General features: G+C 34.4%; 1 protein-coding gene across 3 annotated transcripts in view; it reads right to left on the reverse strand.

The window, feature by feature from the left end:
• The window catches only part of Heph (polypyrimidine tract-binding protein 1 heph), a 739,001-nt gene extending 720,730 nt beyond the window's left edge, over positions 1-18,271 (reverse strand). For all 3 annotated transcript variants that reach the window (XM_076327578.1, XM_076327577.1, XM_076327575.1), the window contains exon 1: positions 17,586-18,271. The gene's annotated coding sequence lies outside the window, so the exon portion shown is untranslated. The remainder of the gene's footprint in view (positions 1-17,585) is intronic.
• Positions 18,272-22,985: the final 4,714 nt, after the last annotated feature.

Here is a 22,985-nt window from a genome sequence, read left to right on the forward strand (position 1 = left end):
TATTTTATTTATTTGAACGGACATAAATACTCTCCCAAAAAATCGACACGTGAAGTATAAGTAGAATACGTAAAATGTGGTGGCAAAAGTGTCAAATTTCAATTTAAATTCGAATCGAATTTGAATCAGACTTGTTCATAATATCTTTGAAAAAAAGAATCATAACATTGGTAAAAGATATTGTTACATTCCCACTTATGATAAGTATAGAATTTCTAGAATAAAAAATACATAAATCATTGTATCCACATTTCTTATTTTTCTAATTAGTGGAACATTGCCACCTATTAATCAAAAATTTGTAATATTCCAATGAAAGAAGATCAAAACCCGGTATTGTTTCGTCAGATCGCACGTAAAGGGATAAAAAAAATGTTTCCTCTATTACTTCGTTCGAGTAGCAATTTGAGCATGTCAACGTTACGACATTTATCTTGAAACGTCAGATATGTAGCAAAGCTCGAAAAGCAAAATGATAATTTTCAAGTTACCGAGAAGTTACCCGGAACAATAAAGAAAAATATCCACCATCCTGGTTCGTATTTTCATGGCGAAACATTGTCCAACAATCCAGAGCCGAATTCAACCGCAAGATCTGAATTCCTGAATTCCCAGGCGCCGTGCGAACATTCTGCTCGAAGTTAGAACTGTCCGTTGCGGTGCTCGTCTTCGTTCTCGAACTGAAATTCACGTCGACGCGGTGGTCGGAACCAGTTCCAGATGTTTCAGAGCCGATCGTCGCAAAAAGAACCCTTCGAGCAATAAAAAGCGGCCGGCGACATCGAAACAGGTGGCCCCGTTGCGTCACCGGAGAAAATAACTTTCCATTTCACGAAAGTATTCGAGCGAGTCTGTATTCCGCGAAGCGAGACGCTCCGCGGTGACTGGCGCGTCATCGTTATTCGTACCACGAGTCGAATTACAGAGATATCAAGCCTGGACGAGCATACCACGACAAAACTCCACGAGAATCCATGAGGGTACGACCCGCGACCGCGTCAAACGAACGAAAGGATTACATATCGAAGAGAAGGACTGCTCGAGAAATTGCAACGATCGCTACACACACCATTGTATAAAATAATCACATCCTACATGGACGACAGATGCTTCAGAGTAAAAATCGAAGATACTGCTTCTGATACCAGGACAATTCTAGTTGGAGTACCTCAAGGAAGTGTACTAGCCCCCCTCTATTTTACACTATCTATACGGTGGGTATCGCGACACAAAAATACTCAACTCTACACATTTGCAGATGAGATTGAAATAATTTCCATTCGTGACAATTTACAAATCTCTACCTTAAATCGTATCGTAAAAGTGGAAAACTGGCTAAATACTAAGTTGTTGAATAAGTTTTGTCATATCCCAATACGAAAACACTCAACTCTACACATTTGCAGATGAGACTGAAATAATTTCCATTCGTGACAATTTACAAATCTTCTACCTTAAATCACATCGTAAAAGTGGAAAACTGGCTAAATACTAAGTTGTTGAATAAGTTTTGTCATATCCCAACACAAAAACACTCAACTCTACACATTTGCAGATGACACTGCAATAATTTCCATTCGTGACAATTTAAAAATCTCTACCTTAAATCACATCGTAAAAGTGGAAAACTGGCTAAATACTAAGTTGTTGAATAAGTTTTGTCATTCGATGAAACTTATTGGACAGTATAGTACTATAGGTTGCTCAAACGAGTTTTATCAAACGACAAAACTTATCGAATAACCTATTACTAACAGAATTAAAGTTAACATCACCAAATGTGCACACATCATCTTCACCTTACGAAAAACTGAACAGCCAACTAACTTTAAATTAAATAACTGCACAATACCTTTAGTAACCTCGGTGAAATATCTGGGATTCCATTTAGACGAGAAATTAACATGGAACCGACGTATAAAGTAGAAAATTAAAAGCATTAAAATACAAAAGAAATCTATGAATTGGTTAATGTCTCGAAAAAGCAAACTCGGTAAGAATTACAAACTTCTACTATACTGCTACGACGACACACTAACAAGCAACTGCTATGACGACACAGTTAAAAGATTAAAATGAAAACACCCAAAAGACTTATTAGAACGTATGTAATTATATCTATGTCAATAGTCAAGTTATTGTAGTACTCGTCGTTTAAAGAAACGAAAGTCAAACGCTATTAACCACGGTATAAATATTTGTAAATATTTTTTCTTCAAATAGACACAAATAATAAAGGGAACATTTAAAAGAAAAAGAAAATATTGAAGAAAAATGCTCCGTCGGGTCTGGGAATGTCGTGAAGGTTTCATAAAAGTCGAGCTTCGAGACAAATTAACATAAACGATCGACCTAGGTTGATCTTTTGTCTACTAATGCCTTTTCAATGTCAAATTAAAACGTTCATTAACACGCACACGATTAAGGACGAATAATTTTAGATTTACACGACTTATCGTAAATAATTGAATATCTAAATATATATTACATACTACGAAGTATACGTTCCAACCCATGAAAAGTGTATGTTATCACTGTTGTAAATGTATTATAATTTTTGTGAAAATATTCCATTTTATCGATAAATATAAGCTCAACTACCTTCAACTACCGATGCACTACCCTTTTTCAGAAGCTAGTCAAATAAAATATTTTCTTACAGTTAACTTCTCGATAAATGCGAGAAGAGAATAATATATTTCAATTCAATGTACATATGTAAATATAGTAACTCCTCACTATCCATTCATCGACAAAACGTACCAAATCATCCCTACCATTATGTTTTTCAGCTTGAGCGACCGTCGACTTGAGTGGCCGGTAGCTATAAATTTAAAACTCTACTGGCTAAAGCTCAAAGCGATCAAACTTCTCACTGTATCTACTTATGATAGTATTACTAATCAATCGGTGAAGTTTTCCTATCAAAAGAAAATGTAAACACAGCATTACTCAGACTATTTGTAATTTTATGCAGTAAGAAGTTTTTCAGAAATGATTTGCACATGATACAAAAGAAAGTGATCTGAATACAGTTACGTTTCATATTATTTTCAGGGGGAGGATCTTGCCAATCCATTTGTAATACTCACATAAAGATACAATAAGAAATATACAAGTTTTTAGATTTAATTAGTAATTGTGCCGCAAAGCAAATTTTGATCTTTATGCGGGTTAAAAAAAAGAAATTATTACTATTTTTCCTTAAAACATTTGGAGCGACTCGACGATATATATCTTAACGAAAGGTTAGTACTGTACAGAGATCATTTGTTGACTAAGCACCCTACAAACTGAACGGTACAAGGACAAAGAGAATTCACTTCGCCTAATCCCTACCAAGAAATCCTACTTTCAGATTTTTAGAAACTGCGGATTCAACTGTTACTCTCTTTAGATATTTATATTCCATAAAATAGATCTTTTTTTTTTTTTTTAATTTAAAGAAATTAATTTTTCTTCATATAGGATATTATCAAGATTGCTCTCTCTTGTTTTCTTAAATGTACTACTTTTTATGATTTTAGTAATTAATACAATTTTAGCTTTACAAATTCTTTTTATCTGCTCGTTGTTGTTTGAAATCGTATCTCTATTTAATGTCAAAAGAGCGGTTATCTGTACCGTGAAAATTTAAAATCTAAGCCGGACCTTTAACAAAGGGGGAAAACCATTTTTAAGAGTTCCAAGAAATATATAATAGGATAAGTGAACAGAGAATTACAATTTAATATTTAATTTTAGCTTTCATATACATAGATACTTGAATAATATTACACAGCTATCGGTTTTCATTGTAATATTATAAGGAAGATAGTTTATTAGAAACTGCAATGGATAGCTTGAGTTTAAATGTAGAAGATACAAATTCTGAAGATGATAGAAGGCGATCCAAAGATTTGCAGAGAGAAAATCAAAATTATATTTAATTGTAATACCGTTATTACATACAAGTTGTTAGGTTGTATACATATGACATATACATGTTGCGCCAATGCATCGAATTCGTCATTGACTATTGCTATGTCTTGCTCTATCTCGAATATGTCCTTCATCGTGCGATAGACGTGTAAATGTAACCGATTCACCAATAAAGATAATACGTGTGATAGAGGCGTCGCTGTTACGCGTCAACCAATCAAGTTGCCTAGCCAACAAGTCATTTCTGCACTGTATACATGTGCATCAAAAGCTTATCAAGATACCTTGCTTTACTTACATTGGTTTCTTGAAATTGACGAAAAGATTAATTTTAAATCTTAAACACAAGATGTAACAGGTTGTTCAATAAGTTTTATCGTTCGATAGCACAGCACTACAAGCTAGGACTGTTCAATAAGCTTTATCGAACAACAAAAATGATTGAACAAGCTAGTATAACATTCGACTTCGATGAAGTTTTAGCAAGTTCCATAGTAGTATTCAGACTTTCGTTTGATTCCTGATTTTTATTTTATTGCAAAATTCCGGATCTCATAAGGACCTATGTTTTTCTCACACCGCCCAGATCCCTATTATTTAGATACGATCCTGTGCAGGAGGTCGTGTCTGACGTCGCTTTGTTTGTGTAAACAACGATTTCATAATAGGTATTGTTTGGAGCACTCGTTCAAAAAAATGTATGTGCAATACATATTATTTACAATAATAGGTAAATAATAGATAAAGTATCACATTTTGTACGTGATAATAGGTAAAGTATCACATTTTGTATAACCAAAATTGTATCAAAAAATTACCGAATGTTGAAGTACTGAACAGTTCCATTATTTATTGTTATAATATAAGAATCTCTATAAGCCAATGGGAATATAAAATTACGTTAATGGAAGAAATATTCCTCAAGTTTTATTAAGCTAATTACATCATTCAAGGAACAACGATACACAATAGATCGTTTAACAGATCATTGTGACAACAACGATTTTATTCGAAAAATTAAGAGAGAAATATTATTATATCGTTTAATCTCTTCGTTCAAATTGCAGATAAAACAAATCAATTTTTAATTACAACAATTATAATTTTATATTTTTCATACAAATTTTCAAACTTGTTTTTAACATTATTTTGGTTACACTGAACAAAAACCTTTTCTTTTAAAGAATACTCTTGTATCTTGTATATATTGCTGTGTACACTATCTTATTGGATTACGTATTGCATGCCAAAAATATATTCTGCATACCTATGAATTTCGTATTTTATTAATTTAATGCAATTACTACTGTTAATTTTATTGAAGAAAATTAATTTCTGTTTTTCCTTTATACTCGATTTCTGCTGATATTAATATCTCTCCTTCATACGTTTGATTTTTTTCGCTGATTATTTACGTGTGTCATAATAATAGTATGAACATCCGTCAGTATCGTCTAGATTAAACTTTTTTATCTGTAAAAATTAATTGTCTTTGCATCTTCTTCGAATGTACATGTTGTCTAACAAATAACAGGGGTTTTTCTTCGTAACTTGGTTTCAATACTAGAACTACCAAAGGGTAGTTTAAGGTACAACTACTATTTGTCTTGTTTCGAACGTCTTTTCAAAATTACTTGATTATCAACGATGTCTTTGTCTATAAAATTCGTAGACAATTATTGAAATATGCAACTAACGGTACTCGTAAATTAATTTGTCATTTCCCCATCTAATTTTGAAGATACGTATGTGGTCTGATATAAATAGAAATACATTTACAGTTGGTAGTTCTAGTGTTAATAATGTTTCTCTTTAAACTTTCATTGCTACTTGTATAAAGCACGCGGTGTACATTTCATACATTAGTGTTAATTCCAGCTTGGATAATGCTACAGGCTTTCCATCATTTTTCTTTTTTTCGTAGGTATTCACGTTTCTTAATAAATTGTATATCACTTGAACGTTTCAATAATAAAGAAATTTTGCTTCTTCGATGTAAGGATTGTTATTATTTCACTATCACGTAACATTTTACCGCAACTTATTGTATAAGTTTATGAAATAAAAGAATTTTACTTATTTTACTTATTGAAAGTTCAAGAAACACTGAAGGAAACGTTCGTTCGTGTTCATTCATATGTTTATATTTCTTCTGAGAGAACTCATTCAAATTTTCTTTAAATACACATTTTTACAAGGTACTCCTTAGATACAACTCCTTAGATTGTTATAAACATATTTCACTGTATTCTTCATCTGTTACTGCTTCGAATTAATTTCCCAACTTTAATATATTAATTACACTCATAAAATATATTTGGTATAGTCCACGTGATTTTACATCTGCAATAACATAAATAGTAATTCGTTCAAAAATAAAACGTGTACATGCTACGTTAAACAAACGCACCTGTATAACTTTTTTTTAACTTTTATCCTTATGTACAAGTACACGTAACTAACTCTTGCGAAAGTCCAATATCAGGTACATGTAACAGTAACAATTTTGCATTTTTTATTCGTATAAACAAATGCAGCGTTATACCAGAGCACATGATGTACGACATATTATTCAAAATATTCAACTGACTTATTCAATACATTTTATTTGTACAAATGTAGCGTAGTCTGTATGCGTAGGTTATCGTAGCGACTGGGTTAATTAAACAAAGGGCATCGCTTTTGTTATTTCGATATTTCCAAGAGTGAGTATTTGTAATTTTACTAAGAATTTCTCCTCTATATATACGTATCTGTAGAGTAACTCTATGAAAGAAAAGTAATCAAGTTTGTTTCAATACGAGCGAGGAGGTTCTTAGGAGGCAACTTTTTCTTCCCAGGCTGAGACTCAGCGAGCATAAACCGTCCAACGAGAAGAATAAACGGGATATTCTCCTCTCAGCTATGAGTAAGCGAGACAAAGCAACCACGAGTGAGCCTCGACCTACCTACGTTCGGCGTCGACAGCCGATCTTTTTGCCAATGAAAATTAAAAGTTTTACACTTTGTACGACAAGAGTAACACCGATGAATTAGTGAGACATTCCTGTTGGAAATGCAACTAAATTCGACCTCGGTTTTAATTATACGTAATTGGAAAGGTTCTACAAGTGATTCAATTAACGTATAATTAAATAGTCCAAATGAAGCCGTCTTTGGATCCATTTTCATCGAAAGAGCGTCATCGATCCATGGGCAACAATCTCACGAGAATATAATAACGAATATAAAAATTGTAACTTTTATCAATAAATGAGATTGGAGGGTTAAAAGTATTTCTCTTCCCCGGCTGCGGAGAGATGGTAACCGAAGAAACTGGTTACTATGGAAAGAGTAGTTATTTTTATAAAAATGTACATACGAATTTGAATGATTCTTAGAGTGATCATTAATCCGTTGTCTGTGTCGCGCTTGAAACTAAAAGCGTACATGGAGTACGAAACGAGACAGTTGCTACGCTACGCTGGATTACATTGCATTCTACAGCTTCTAATGTAAGAGGTTTATAACGCGAATGTTTCTTTGTAACTTTTACTCCATAAATTGGATTTAAGTAATTTATTGCCGTTATTAGAAATCTTCATTTCGTTATTTTTCCTTTCTTCTTTTTTTGTATTCTTAGAAATGTAACATTTTAACGTTTCTAACTACCTGAAACAATCTTATACGAAATTTAACAAGATACAAAGAAACAGAGATAGCAAGATAGAGTATTATTATTAATGATAAACTGGAATCACATGAAATAAAATATTTAGATGTCCTTACATTGGGGTTAAAATTTGAATAAAAGTGAGTTATACCAAAAATAGAGACTTGTAAAATGTATTATTTCAGTTGTGACAAAACCAATATGAAAACATACCTACATACACATAATTTTTTGAAACTTGATACGCACGATCAGAGATCGACAAAATATTAATAAAAGACGACAAATAAAATGAATAATTTACTCATAACTGCTTATTCGATTGGACGGTTAAATTTTCATTCCACGTTGTGTAGTTTTTATCTGTTATTCAAAATTTCTATTTGGATACAAATTTTTTCTATATCTATGCACAGTAATGGTTGAGTCTTGCAGTAGAGGCGATAATTTTCTACATTTTTTACTTACTCTATTGTCGCTTTAAATCTTTCAATCAGATTTAATTTTTTTTCTAAACATTTCAGTATTTATTTCACAAGCGTCTTTCGCTGTTTGAAAATTTTGTACTACTAAATTCTCATAAATTGATTTGTCGATTATTTATAACGTTGTCGAAATCTACTGATGGATCTTGAGCCTTGTCACCCAAGAAGAACATACGAATATACATATTTACCCGGTTGAATATGTTAATAATGAATGTTTGTACAATAAACTTTGAATCACGATGCGATAGAAGCCGACATTACTTTTACTAGCATCACCTATAAAAGTTTTTTGCCATTTTACAGTCAAGAACTTCGTTACCTAGTTATAAGCAATTAATGTTTACTCATGGAACTCTCGATACGCGTTATTTATATCTCGGTCAGCTGATCGCGCGATTATACTAACATACGAGAAACGTGTATCCATGTCGTCCACATTCGTAAAAGTTTAAACTGCGTATAACAAAGCCTTAAATTGCAAAATCTAAATGAACCGTTTCATTTATATAGCCAGCAAGAATTGATTCTAATAAGAGATCCTACAGTTATGTAAACTGTAATATATTCATGTTCTGCAATTTTAAAAAAACTTTCAGTTCAATCGTATAGGCGATATTTGTTCAATCGAAACTGCTATGACTCATCCATGGATCAATAAACTGTATACGAGTTAGTGCAAAATTAAACTTCTTATATTTTTTACTTTCTTTTCTCAAAAGTATAAATAACAGATTGGCAAGATTTCTTTGATAGTAACGATTCCAAACATCAGCTTCTTCGAATTATTTTTAATTATGTATTATTCGAATTGTTTACGTACAACTTTTAATTACATAGAATTAAAAATGGTCTCAATAGGATCATGTTTGGACTTCATCGTGAAAACTTCACTGATTCGATAATAGTATTATACTTTCGTAAAGATACACTGATAAATATAACAATTTTTCATTTCCATTAATAGCTTTCATTTGGTACCATCAGCCACATAAATCGATGATTCACTCATTCTGAAGATACATAATTAAAAATGCAGACTTCTAACGATAAATATCTCTACACCTTTCGTAAATGACTATTATTGTCTACTTTGAACACGACAAAACGTATTCACATATGTACACGCTTTTCTAGGTCAAAAAAAGGCAAATTGTGCGAACAGATTTCCCTACGATAATCAATAATTAATAGGAAGTGCTGTTCCAATGAAGTTGGAACGAACGTCACAGTGTCGAACCGATGGTAAAGACCAGGTCGATTCATCCTTGAATGAAAGGATTATCAATTCTAAAGTCTTTGGTAGTCAGAGGACTAGAGAGTCGGTTTCTCTCGAAATTGAAGGCTTATAAGCTAGTTCACGGTCGAGGTGCAGTCAGCTCTAGTTTATCGGCGATCGAAGGTTCAATAGAGTGCTCATAATTTATGTCGCGTAGAATTAATTAATTAAATAGGTTTCGTTACGCCTGTTGATCAATACTGAAAATGATGTGCCTCGATACAACTGCATTTGTCCGCGTCACCAGCAATTTTTCTCTAGAGGGGCCAGAATCTACCTGTGTTTTCATTTGTTACAACGATTATTGCACCATTGTGAATCGATCGAATCGGAAATCGAGCACTACGATGAAATGTGAACACACGATACAATTTCTTCTATCTGTAAGATACAATTTCTGTATCCTATCGATTAGGAAATCACAAAGGAGTTACAAGGAAAATGCTTGAGAAATGATGTTTTTATTTTTATAATATAATTCTTGACCCGACTCGTAAGTAACTTTCGTTTTCTTTCCTCTCCCTTTTTTACCGTCTAACGCATATTTCTATTAAACGGATAAGAAATATTTCAGAAATTGCAATATTTTGCAATTTTTGCATCATAATGCAAAATAATATTTCTATTAGTTTATTACGCAGGATGTTTCGGGTATCTTGTACAGCTGAATATCTTCGTTATTTTTGCTGATAAAAAAAATGTGTCATTAATGAAAATGACATCGATGCAAATGGCCGTTAAAAGAAGTGTCCCACGTCTCTTCTTCAAGAGCATTCGTTGAATTTATCGAGTATTTTTTTGTTCAAATTTTTCAATTTAGTTTGAAACACGAAACGAAACGAAACAGATGGCAGAGCGTTTCTAATTCTCGAAGAAAAATCGAGACTGCATCGAAGAGTTTCTTCGGTTGGTAATTGCTCGTGCTGTAAACGCAATACGCGGTGAGCATGTTTAGTTAACAGGAAGGTACGCTCTGATTGCCGGTTTAAAACCAATTTCTATTGACAATAGCACCGTTCTCGCCGACGAGACCCGACTTTGCCCATACCATCGCGAGAAAATTGCAGCCACAACAGACGTCGCTTTCATTTTCAATCAAAACAAACCCGTAAAAACAACCATGGCTCCTCTTCGATTACAAACAACAAAGTATTTATTGGCAGGAGTGCCCGTTGCTCTAAAGGTTTCGAAAAATAACATTGTCTCTTCTGAAATGACAGGAAATGAGGTATTCCTTGGCGAGATTTTGTCCTTTACTTTACATTGTGTTCAAAATGAAGTCAAACGGAACGAAAGTAGCTAGGAAATTCTAATAATCAGGAAACAGGACGTCAGATAAAACTGTACTCGTTACTATAGTAAATATGTATACAAAAGTACGAAATGCATGAATTTTCTTCCTAGCGAGAAATATTAAAGAATTATTTTTCACTTTCATTTATATATATTTTTTCAACAGTCGTAGTTGGTGACATAGACACAATTTACTGGAAACAAAATATCTTAGTGTTTTTCGTTGATTTGAAGCGACAACGGAAAATAAACGATTTCGAGAAATAAACACAATTTAACAAATGGTTATAGTTATAGCTCCATTCGAAAGAAATAATAGACTTTTGTAGCTTTAAAAGGAACGACCTTGGAACATGTGCGAGCTTTTGTTCGAAGGAACAATAGAATTATATATTATAAAATGGATATGAAATGGAATTTATAAAATAGAATTATATATTATAAAATGGATATGAAATGGAATTTATAAAATAGAATTATATATTATAAAATGGATATGAAATGGAATTTATAAAATAGAATTATATATTATAAAATGGATATGAAATGGAATTTATAAAATAGAATTATATATTTTTTCTTATAACGTAACGGTGCACGAAATCAAAACTTGATAGAGCACGATACATTGACCTGTCTCCCCTAATTATCGAGACACTGCAATTTAAACTTTCGACGTTAACTTTATTCGTTATACTTCATGTGAACGAAATTTATTGTACTTGAAATGCTTCAGAGGTCAAGTAATGAATACACATCCAAACATTCTGAAGTTAGGAGAAATATACATGGATACGATGACCTTGCTACCACACATTCTGCCAATTTCTTAGAAAAATTGTAATATTCTTCAAATGATAGAAATCCTACTATTAAAGTTGATGAAGAAAAGTAGAACCTTCGTAAAAATTAATCAAACGTGATTATAATTATAAAATGCGATCGAGTAGGTTTATTTTTTAAACGAAATTCAATATTTTATTTGTCATAAGGCATTTCTATGATCGATTATGGTATCAGTTTTGAAGATCGTAAAAATCATTCTACCAAAAAAACATATTTTTTACAAACCTCGTCAAATTTTACAATCGAATTACAAGGATTTTCATTATAAAGATACACAATTCGTAAAATATTTTATCACGCAATGAAAGAATATTATGTAATTATTGAATCGATATTATGAAAGTTTCGACTTCGTGTTTATTTCAGTTTTTAACTAAAAGTACAGTTGCCTGAATACTGTGTATGTAAAAATTTATGATATTTTTCTTTTCAGAGTGTCTGTACCCTAAAACAAAATTTTTTTCCCGGCAACCCTACTCACCAGGCTAGAAACTCTGAATGAGAAAAATGATATCACAGAAAATCAAGTCGACTGCCTACCGGCGTTCTAAATATAGGTATACAGTCGGGTTGCTACGCTCGGAGGAGTTAACAAAATAAAGAACGCTGCATGCGTTGATCCCGCGATCATACTACATTCTGTGTGAGAAGCACATGATTCATACGCAATGGGGAATACAAGCGTACCCAATGTGTTTTGCTGGCTTGTATCGTAGCGAGCCCACACAGTCGATTCTCACGATCCTGCGAAACTTAACGAGCATTTATGGACAGGTGTTGTAGGTAGTGACGGAACTGATCTGGTATTTGGTATTTTCTAACGAAAGGTGAGTAATGAGAACTCCAAAGCCATACAGAAGAGTAAACTTGAGGAGAGAATATTATGATTTTACCAGTCGGTTTTTTACTCTTTTTCGTGCATCGAGTGACTTATACATTTATTATTGAATATACTTGTGCACTTTAATCCTATTCTTCGCTAATTAATGCACTTATTAAGAATACAAGATTCAGTTACTGATTATACTATTCAGTATACAGCTGTACTTCGCCTTTGTACCGTAAACGTATATTTGTATATTCTTCTATATACTATATTCTTATTATCTAATCAATAAACAATTTCGTTTCTTATACAACCATGGAAAAATAATGACGTGTCATATGATACATATTTATTCAAAAAAAGAATTCCTTTATTACTAGAACTAAGAGGAAAGATTTCATGACAATTATACCTTTTAAACATATATATAATTTTATATAATTTTATATAATTCGATTAAATGTTGTTACTACTCTAATGAGTAATCAACGATAAATATTGCAATTTCTGAACAATATACTTCAACAGACACTCTAGTTGGTTAAGGTCAGTAATAATTAACGAAAAATGTGAAATTATTTAGTATTTATTTACTACTTCGCTATGAATATATTTCAATATTTGCATTAGATAACTGTCGGTTATTAGTTTAAATTCGATAATTAATTATTATGCTGTGACAGTTATCTAAAGCCTCCATTGAAATATATTATAGCGAGAAATTATTAAAATGTTATATCTCCTGATTTTATTTATATTTCCAAATACACCCAATGTTGACAAACTATTAGTTGTTTTTTAAAATAATTCCTAATATTAAACCGTTTTATACAGAAAAATTAGACTAAATATTTATTTGGTCGACCAACGTTAAATTATATCCGCCAGTAAGGAATAATAGTTATTAAAAATCTATCAATTGTACATTTCAATTATATATTCATAGTATTAATACATAGTATTGATACCTAATATACTGGAAATATTATAAACTTATTTAAAAACTCCGATAAATTTAGTCAATTTATGAACAATTGAACAGAAAAAAAAAAATACATGAATGTTTTCAAAGAAGCCAGATAAAAAAATAAAATGACAAATACAAAATATCAGTAAGATTTAATAAAAATTAGTATTGATCGTATATCTTTGAACAAGCTAACTTTTCTATAGTGCACGACTTTCTACATTTTACCAGAATCTGACGCAATTTATAGAAAAGAAATCTTTATTTTAATTTTATCCAGAAAAGTTTCAATTATTCACACCTTAAAAGTCTTCTCGAGAAAGGAAATCAGAAAAGCCTTTAATTTTAATCAAGTTTATTCCCTTTCGAAACGCTTGTAAATCAAGTTTAGCACAATTTTTTTATTAAGTTTACCCGATAGACAATAAAGTGTAGGTAAAACACGTACCGCCAGTTCACTCCGTTACAAACTTGGCGCGTTAATTTAATAACTTTACACGAGTGAAAATGCAAAATACAGTTGATTCAAATAGTTCACTTTATAATGAAATATAATGACTTAAGAGTTTTTAGTTAAAAATATTATTTAAATTACCATTAGTGTTACCACGAGGATTAACGAACTATAATCGTACTCCAAAATATATATATATATATATATTATATAATATAAATAATATTCTTTCCTAGTCGTAACAAGCAATTTACTATTAAAAATTGTCAATCTTTGTTATTCGATTACTTTCAGAGCTAATAATTATAACATTAATCACAATACATTTATAATTTAATTTGTGACTAATGAACTAAATTACTAAAATGATAATTAAAAATAATAATAATAATAATGTTAAACAACTTAGAGAACAGTTATTTTTATGCGTATCAAAAATATAAATACAAAAATTTATTTAGTTTCTTAAAAGTATATAATATAATAATAAAGAATTGTAATGCAAAAAATCAAATTTAACCTAAATCTTGGTCCTTTTGAAGAAAAATTGAACTATGATAATGAAATATGATGTAAACGAACTTCAAAATAGTTACGTGATTTTCTCAAAATATAAAGAATAAAAATAACAAACATATACCGGACTAACAAAGATAGTTGAATGGACAGTTGAACAATTTAACAAACATGAAAAACTTATTACCAAATAGACAAAATACGAGCTCAAAGTAACCTTGATACATACAAAGATACGTGTACACTTCAAGATAAATTTAATTTTAATTCATTAAGGCAGAAATTTAATTAATACAAGAAAGTTTATCAATGTTAACTGCACCTCCAAGTGTTACTTACTTCTTAAAGGAAGTTAAATTTGAATATTATATAAAATTACAAAGAGTACACTCTGTAAGAAAATTCTAAAAAGCATATATATCTTTGGCAATTTTAGTAATGGCATCGATGTTAATTGGACTTCAACATCTGGCCGAGTTTGCATCGAAAAACTCATTGAAACATTGCAGAACGTACGACCGATGGAAAGCTCTATGAATAGTTTATATCTCTACCAAATCTGTGTCGACAGTCGTATACCATATATGTAAATTACTTTATATAGGAAAAATGCTACATGAAAACTCCGTAAGCGTCTATCAAAATTGATTCGTGGTTTGGTGCTCACTGAACCACCTCATTCGACTCAGTTTGCATCGACAGCCCCGTTTAAGTACTCCAAATACTGAGAAATATATACCGAACAAAAAAGTTCCGTAAAATGTATGTCTTTGCGATAGTTATTCGGTGGATCGATGCTAACTGTACCCCCACATCCCATTCAATTTTCACTAAACGTTTCGTTTAACTATTCCTTAACACCGAAAGCAATATATGTGTAACGATAATTATAAGAAATGGCCCGAGTTAAAATTTTTTTTATTCCATGTTCTCCCTCGGAACGATGTAACAGAATACATACATGATAAATTCAATTCTTACAAATTTTTCGCTTCGGTCACGTCCATCATTACTAGCACATGTTTCATAAAAGTGAGCTATGTATACCTTCGTCGAAGTTACTTCCCGCACCAATGTTATCCGTATAGAGTTTCCTATTTCAAAACAGTGAATGCCTCAGAATATTCGAATCCTTCTTTTCGATCACCCTGTACGTGCCTGGTACAAAAATATCTTACTTCGGCCTAGGTCTGATCGATACTTTTCACCCACGTATCGGCACCACGTGCGAGGGTATTGGACCCATTGGCGACCGTGGTCGCGTACACGCAAGCCTCGGAGTTCGAGGAACCAGACGGACTCGTCATTTCTCGACCAAGCCGTGTTACGATAAAGCCGTATGTAACTATACGTTACAGAGCGACTGGGCATTTTTACGCCCACTATAGTATTGTGTCGTAACAACGAGCCCTATACACACATCGCAATCGCGGATATCACGGGTCACTAACAACAATTTAATGGGTCAAAACAACGGACACTCGACGTTCTCTCAATACCGAGATGATTGTCTAATTAATAACCTCGGGGTATCGTACGGTAAGATGACTAACGGGGCAGAGAAGTTTCTAAATGAAGGTTCAGCGCTGCCAGAGATTAGAATTTTCACTTAATACTTGTTCCACAACGAAGAAATAATTAAGTCACGCCTTGTCTTGGAATTGATACGCGATCCCACTGACAATAAATATAGTCCTGCTCACACGTTTTACATAGTTTCTAGGAAATATAGGTACCGGTAGGAGTTCACTGTTCTGCAGTAATTGAACGCTTTAATCGTGGACGACTCGTACGGTTAATCGAGAGAACGAACAGTGTTTCTCTTGTAAGTTGAGGTCCGGTTCAATTTTAGAGGAAACGAGTGAAATCGTTATTCAACAATCGTTGAACGTGTATTCCTAAAACCAAGTCTCTTGTTTGTTTCTCTGTTGCCAAGATTGTTGACATTGGCGAAAGTTACTTGTTACTCGATTGGATTTGAAAGTGACGAAACAAGCAACACGTAAAACTGCTGGTAATGGACGCATAGGTAGAGTATATTATACTCTCCGATCTACATGAAATTCTCCGTAAATAGAACTTCCGATCTGAGTCATTAGGAAACAGTATTCGTTTATCTAAAAAATATACTACTCCAAAAAATTCAATTACTCGATGGTAGATACTACCAACTGATTAGATAATGGTAAGTTTAGCGGCAAACATTCCACGTCGATTCATTAAAAAGTAGTAGGTATTTACGTGAGTAAGCAGTACATATATATATATATATGTATATATATATATATATATTGTATATATTATATACATAGTATTTACTATCTTTTAAAATATTAAAATTGGTCTATCTTGAATATTAACAACAATACTATTACCTTCGCTCAATATTTCAATATTATTTCATAATATATTTAATAATCAAAGGCAAAGTTTTCTTCATTGAACTAATTACTCGCAAACTAGTATTTCGTTCCCTAAACAATATATTAAGAAAACGGACAATGTAACTTAGTTTTAACCAATTTCTATTACATATTATTTAGTCGACTAGATGTTAGTATCTATGCCAACTATGTAACCGTCCAAACACGGTACCAAAATTAAATTGAACAAATTATATCACTTATTCATACTGGAAGCAAATCAGCAAACTTATATTTAATTCGAAAAACTTTTACCATTCTTCGTATTTTCGTAAACATATTCTTTCTCAGTACTGTCGGACGTCATCTACGTGACGTCGAAAATCCGTTAAACATTAACATTTAAATAAAGAGGTTTGTGCTATATACCGTCTCAATTATTCGAGAACTATTAAACAAGCTTTGTCATACATTTCGCACGAACGCTTTTATCGAACGTGGAAATGATTTTGGCGCGTAACGGTCTGTGCCCATTGTACCACAAATCTCAGCGCGCAAACATAAACAGAACGGCACAAACATTATAATTTAAGATCAACGCCGATAATCGTGACCTAGACACAAGACGAAAGAAACGAACGAGAGAAACGGACGAAAGAAACGGACGAGAGGAACCGTTGTGAATTTAAACGGTTCAATAGCAAAAAAAAAAAGAAATAACTCGATGGAGGCGAAAGTGCGGCGCAATTGCCGAAAAGAAAAGAGACAGTCCGTTTGAACGGAGCAGAGCATCGGCGAATGGTCGGTGGACATGCGCCCTTGAATCTCACGACCGACCGGTGGGGTGTATACACTGATTTTGGAGCACGCGCGCACGGGAAACGCAGCCGCGTCGAGAGATTTCAAGAGAAAACACCTTTACTCGTCGCGGAGTCGTCCACAACGCAACCGCGACCGGCTTCGATGTGTAGATATATACCAACCGTGCAAACGGTAGGACAGCTATCGGTGAGAAGGCTGGGAAGATCGTATCCAGAACGGAGCTCCCTGAGAGATCGGCGATCACACGCTGCTAAATATCCTTGGCACAAAACACAACAAACGGGCACAGGCTCCGGAGTGTCGCGACGTTCATAAAAACGACGATCGGTGGTGGTCACTCTCGAAACGGAGATCGATGATTTCCGCGCACGCACTACGCGCCAAGTGATGCGAACGAACGCGCGAGAACGTCGCGTGAATATCGAATCGAAGACAACGTCACACAGATGAGCAGGACGCAGCCGCCGGCGTTCGGTTGTCACGAGAGCGGCTTGCGAAACGTTTTGGAGGTTAGGAGACGACGCGTCGCGAATCGGACACGAGGATCACGAACTTTGGAAACTTCCAGCGAAATTGACGCTCTTTCTTCGGGAGCACCCGCGTGACGCGTTAAAAAGGCTCGACAACCGACGTCAGCCGTTGCACACTGAGCTGATATTAATACACTGGAAAACTCGCGGTACTCCGGAACGGGCGCTCGACTGCGAAAACGTACGAAACAGATGAATGATGAAAAAAAAAACGCATGAAAACGAATTACGAAGACGAAACGTCGCGCGAACACGAAAACTGCGCGTAATAGATCCGGCTAAGAGTTGTAGGCACGCCACGAGTAGAGGTAGGCGACGCTAAAACTTCGCCACGAGTCGTGGCACGCCACGAGAGGAGCCGAGGGTAGAGGGGGGCAGAGCGAGACGGCGAATCTAGAGGGGGAAGGAGAAGGTGGACGAGGGAGCCGGAGGGAGGACGGTGCCGACCACTCGACTCACGGCTGCACGAGGGTGCGGAGAGGTCAGAGGGGGAAATATGGCGACCCGCCGCAGGGACGTGGGGTGATTGAAGCGCCCAAGCTGGAGGGGCACAGCCGAGGAGGGGTGCCAGAGGACCGTAGGAGGGGAAACACGCAGCCGGCAACAGCCGACTCGACTCGACTCGACTCTCCGTTCTTCTTCTTCTCATTCTTTCTCCGTCTACCACCGTTTCTCTGTCTCTCGCGGCGATCCTATGTATTGGTGTATCGTCACACGATACAAACTCCTGTAGTATACCAACGCGTATACGGGGTGTCTTTTGACTTGGTGCGCGAAGATTCGTAATGCAATTTTGCGCGCTCGAAACTTGCTTTTGCAAGATGTTATTCTACTATTGCATTTGATTCGTCAGAACTGTCGCGTGTTACGACCAGCTGGTACAAAGTTTTGGTCAACGTGCGGTCAAGACGTTTCGTTAACGTCTGTTTTATGTTGAAATTTCTTTGCAGTAAAGCATTTGCAAAAGTAGGCGCCCTTGAACTTTACTCCTCTACAACTCATTTACAATCGTAGAAGTATTACACACAGCCAAGTAATAGTCCAATTCCATCGATAAAAATTCTTGCTCAAAGTTCAAACATGGAATTAAAATTTGGAAAGACCGAAAGATCGATTTCTTCTATAAAAAGTTTATCATTGAATAAAATTTCACGCTAGACGCGTTAGACGTTTTGTACGTACGGCTACTTTTTGCAGGGTCATTTATAATCTTCGTAATCTTGCCACAAAGACTGTAGTCAAGAATAAGTGTTTGCGAAATAAATTTATTCCCATTTCATGACACCCGGTGTATGCACGTGCACATGGTCGCATAGGCGAAAAGAATACGACTGAACAAGGTGAGAAACCGAGAGGGCACGATGAGGGCCTGCGAAAGAATGGTCGAATGAGAAAGAGAGAAGATGCTATGAAAATGGACGGGGGGCGTGGAGAAAGGGGTAGGGCGGCAGGGGAACGAACGGGAGACCTTGCACAGCGTGGCTCGAAGCCGCGTAGAAAACGCCGCTTTGTGTCGGGGTACCCTGCATAAGAGAGGAAGTACAGGTCTAAAGGAAAAGAAGGCCCTCGTGCGTCTCTGCTGCCGGCGATTCGCACACGTAAAGGCCTTTTCACACAGCTGTTCTCGTGGTGCTGGAAGACACTCGAAGCTGCGCCCGAAGGAACGGAATGCCCGATATTTTCTATGCGTCCATTCTTTTTTCTTCGTCGTTTCTTACAAATCTCGCGAAAACCGGTTCGAAGTTCTCGAAGACGATGCTGTAGGTCGAATCACGATTGTTTGAAAAATTGGTGCAGGATATTAAAATATTATTCCGCGCACCAGTTATTTATTTTTCGTCAAGCTTTCAGAGAATATTGAAATCTATACATTGATCGGTATTTATGCAAATTCCTTGGAACGATTATTGTTTATAAATTGATTGCAATTACGTGCACGGTACAAATGTCCGTCGCGCGCCCAATTTTACAAATGTTTGTTGCACGAGGAATTACGAGCGTTCAAATTGATCGAATACTTCGTTTCGATTCGTTGGCTTTAAGCAAAAAAATTTTACACAAAATCGTAATACTTTCAAATTTTCGAACGCGTAACCTAGTTTTGAGCGTGACTCGACGAACAGGAACTCTGAAATGCACGTATTTAAGGGTGAATGAAATTCCAATGAGTGTAAATTGGAAAAAATGTACCTATAATTCCGATTTATCGATCCTGAGGAATTTAAATCCACTTGTACAATTCAAACTCTATCGTTCGTGCAATGTGAACGGCTCCTAAGCTGTCGAGTTGTCCGACACCAAAAAAAGAAACAACGCGTTACGCACCGCGACGTAAGAAAACTGCATTGCACGGTCTAAAATAAAAGACGAAACCACTATCCATCGTTTCTCGGAATTCCCGGTTATCGAGCGCCTGAAACGCGACGTGCAGGCCTATTATACTGAAAACTCATTTGTTGGAATCGCGCGCAAGTTACATAAAACCATGCAACATTGGTATTGCGCAATGCCAAATGGAAAATACCGACATTGCTAATGATGGCCCGTACGAATATTCGAATTACGTAAAGCCTTTGTTTAACAATGGTAAATTCATATAGCATCGAGTAAAATCTTGAAACAAAGGAACGATTCGTGGGGGAAGGGCACACCGGTGAAGGGCACGGCCCTGAGACGCGCCTGCATGGGAACATACCCACAGAATCCTGCCCACCGCATACACAAAGGACGAACCACCTTTTACGCGTAAACTCGTGCCGGGAGGGATCGTATTTGCGCATACACGACGAACAGGTTTCTGAATGTCCTCCTGCGCTAGTGGCGCGCGGTATGATTGTCCTCGAGATGTACTAAATTAGGACTAATGTACTGGGTGTTTCGCGATTGATTGAACCGAGATGGTGATTACTTTCCATAGAAAAATTGCCTTTTTCCAGGAATTCTTTCAAACTTTTATAAATATTCGAATTAGATTCAATTAAAAGCTTTTCAGTATTAACACATTCGCTATTACTCTGCAGTTTCAAAATTGTCCATCCCGATCGATAACACTGTTTTATTTCAAGGTTTAATAAAGATGCGAAGTACAGAGGTCTGAATAATATATCATGCATATACAACATATAGCTTATTTCTTACTTATATATTGCATACTTTGACATAAAATAATTCTATTAGTTTTTTGTTACTATGTTTACAAACTTTAAATAAATATGTATATCTTTTTACGAAGTAGCGGTAGCTTTGTCTTTTATTTATTTTTTGGATAATATCTTGAGCTTGGGAGTGACTTGTACTGATATTTTAAACTTCAGCTATATCGTCTGTGATACGTGCATATGTATGTATGTACGTATATGCCTTGGTAGAGTAAAGAAATATTTCTATGTTCCAAATATCTTTTCCAATTCAATTTGTCGTATTACTAACATCCGTTTTAAATTGATACACGAAATAGATAGAAAAATATTTTTAGCTCCAACGTAACCATACCCCATTCATTTGATCAGAACAAAATTCTCAATGTTGCGCATGTCTAAATACGTGACGTCAATTTACTACGACAATCGGGACGCTGTAAATGTATGATTCTATTAATTTTGTATTATCCTGCTAAGAAAGAAAACAAACAAGCAACGTATACACTTTGTCTTATAATGTTTACAGATATTGATAAAGCTGTTATTTGTGTAGAATGTACATACATATATTCTATTTCTCTGGTTTTTAAACTTATTTTTACGTATATTCATTGCTGCAAGTGTCTGGTTCATCTTTTACAAAATACATTACTCTGACATGAAAAACCTAAAAATAGCATTCGTGGAATTTTTTACTTTCGGAATTTCTAATTTTTATCAAAGTAGAAAATCCATTTGTCCAATCATTGATAAACGAATTACATTTAGGACAAAACATACTTAAATGTATGTTCTAAATTTTAACCGAAACAACGACACTGCGACTTATTTGTACATATACGTGAATGTAATATTTACAACTGGAAACATTTGTTTACAGTTTAATAAACAAATGTTTATTAAATATGAACTAAAGGAGTTTCAGGTAATGATGGAGTATATTGAATTTTTGGTAAGAAAAATTTGATGTGAAATTTTAATAACAATAACTGCGCCTTATTTGTTATTATATTCGGGTATCTATATTCTTAAGATTGCGTAATAAAGACGTCAAACAAACGTCGGAAAATTAACAGATGTATTTTACGATTAAAAATTGAAAGAAAGTTTCTAGTAAACATTAGTTCACAAACCATCTGTTTTCATGGTACATCGCTTGAACTTGTAGCAAGAATATATAAGATATTTAGAGCCCGTATGAATGCATGTATGCGTAACAGTGGAAGCCATTTTGAATATCTCTCGTAGGATATTTTTAACATTTTCTATTGTGTATAATACGATACTAAGTGATTACAGAATTTTCATACAAAATGAATTTCTTTATAATAATACTTTTATGTTCATGAAACAGGGAGGATTTTATTGTGAGATAAATTTAGAATCTCCGATGTACAAGAGAAAAGGGTTGCAGAAGCGTTTTCCTACCTGTTACTGAAGCGTGAATTTTAAACGTACGTTACTATTGCAGCAGACGGATCTACACTTCAACGAATCCATTATTTTTGAACACGTTCACTACCGTATACATACATATTTTTTCATAAGAAATCCTCATTTTGTGTTCAATATTACATATATAGACATTAATAAACGTCTACCGAATTCACAATATATGTAGATACTGTATAGAACTGATACAATGTTCTCGATTCATATACAAATGGTAATGAACGAGAAATGTGTCTACGTTAAAATGGAGATGTCCTGGACTAACATAATTTCGTATGCAATTGTATACACGTGGTAGTATTTAACGGGTCAATTTTCAAATTTTAGTCTGTAGTCATACGGTCAAATGGCTGCTTGAATAAAATTAAACGGAGTAAAAGTATAATTGTATACTTATTTTTATTCCGTTTAATTTTATCATTGTACTCATATCAACATT

This window comes from Ptiloglossa arizonensis, chromosome 2 (assembly GCF_051014685.1).
Source record: "Ptiloglossa arizonensis isolate GNS036 chromosome 2, iyPtiAriz1_principal, whole genome shotgun sequence".
NCBI lineage: Eukaryota > Metazoa > Arthropoda > Insecta > Hymenoptera > Colletidae > Ptiloglossa > Ptiloglossa arizonensis.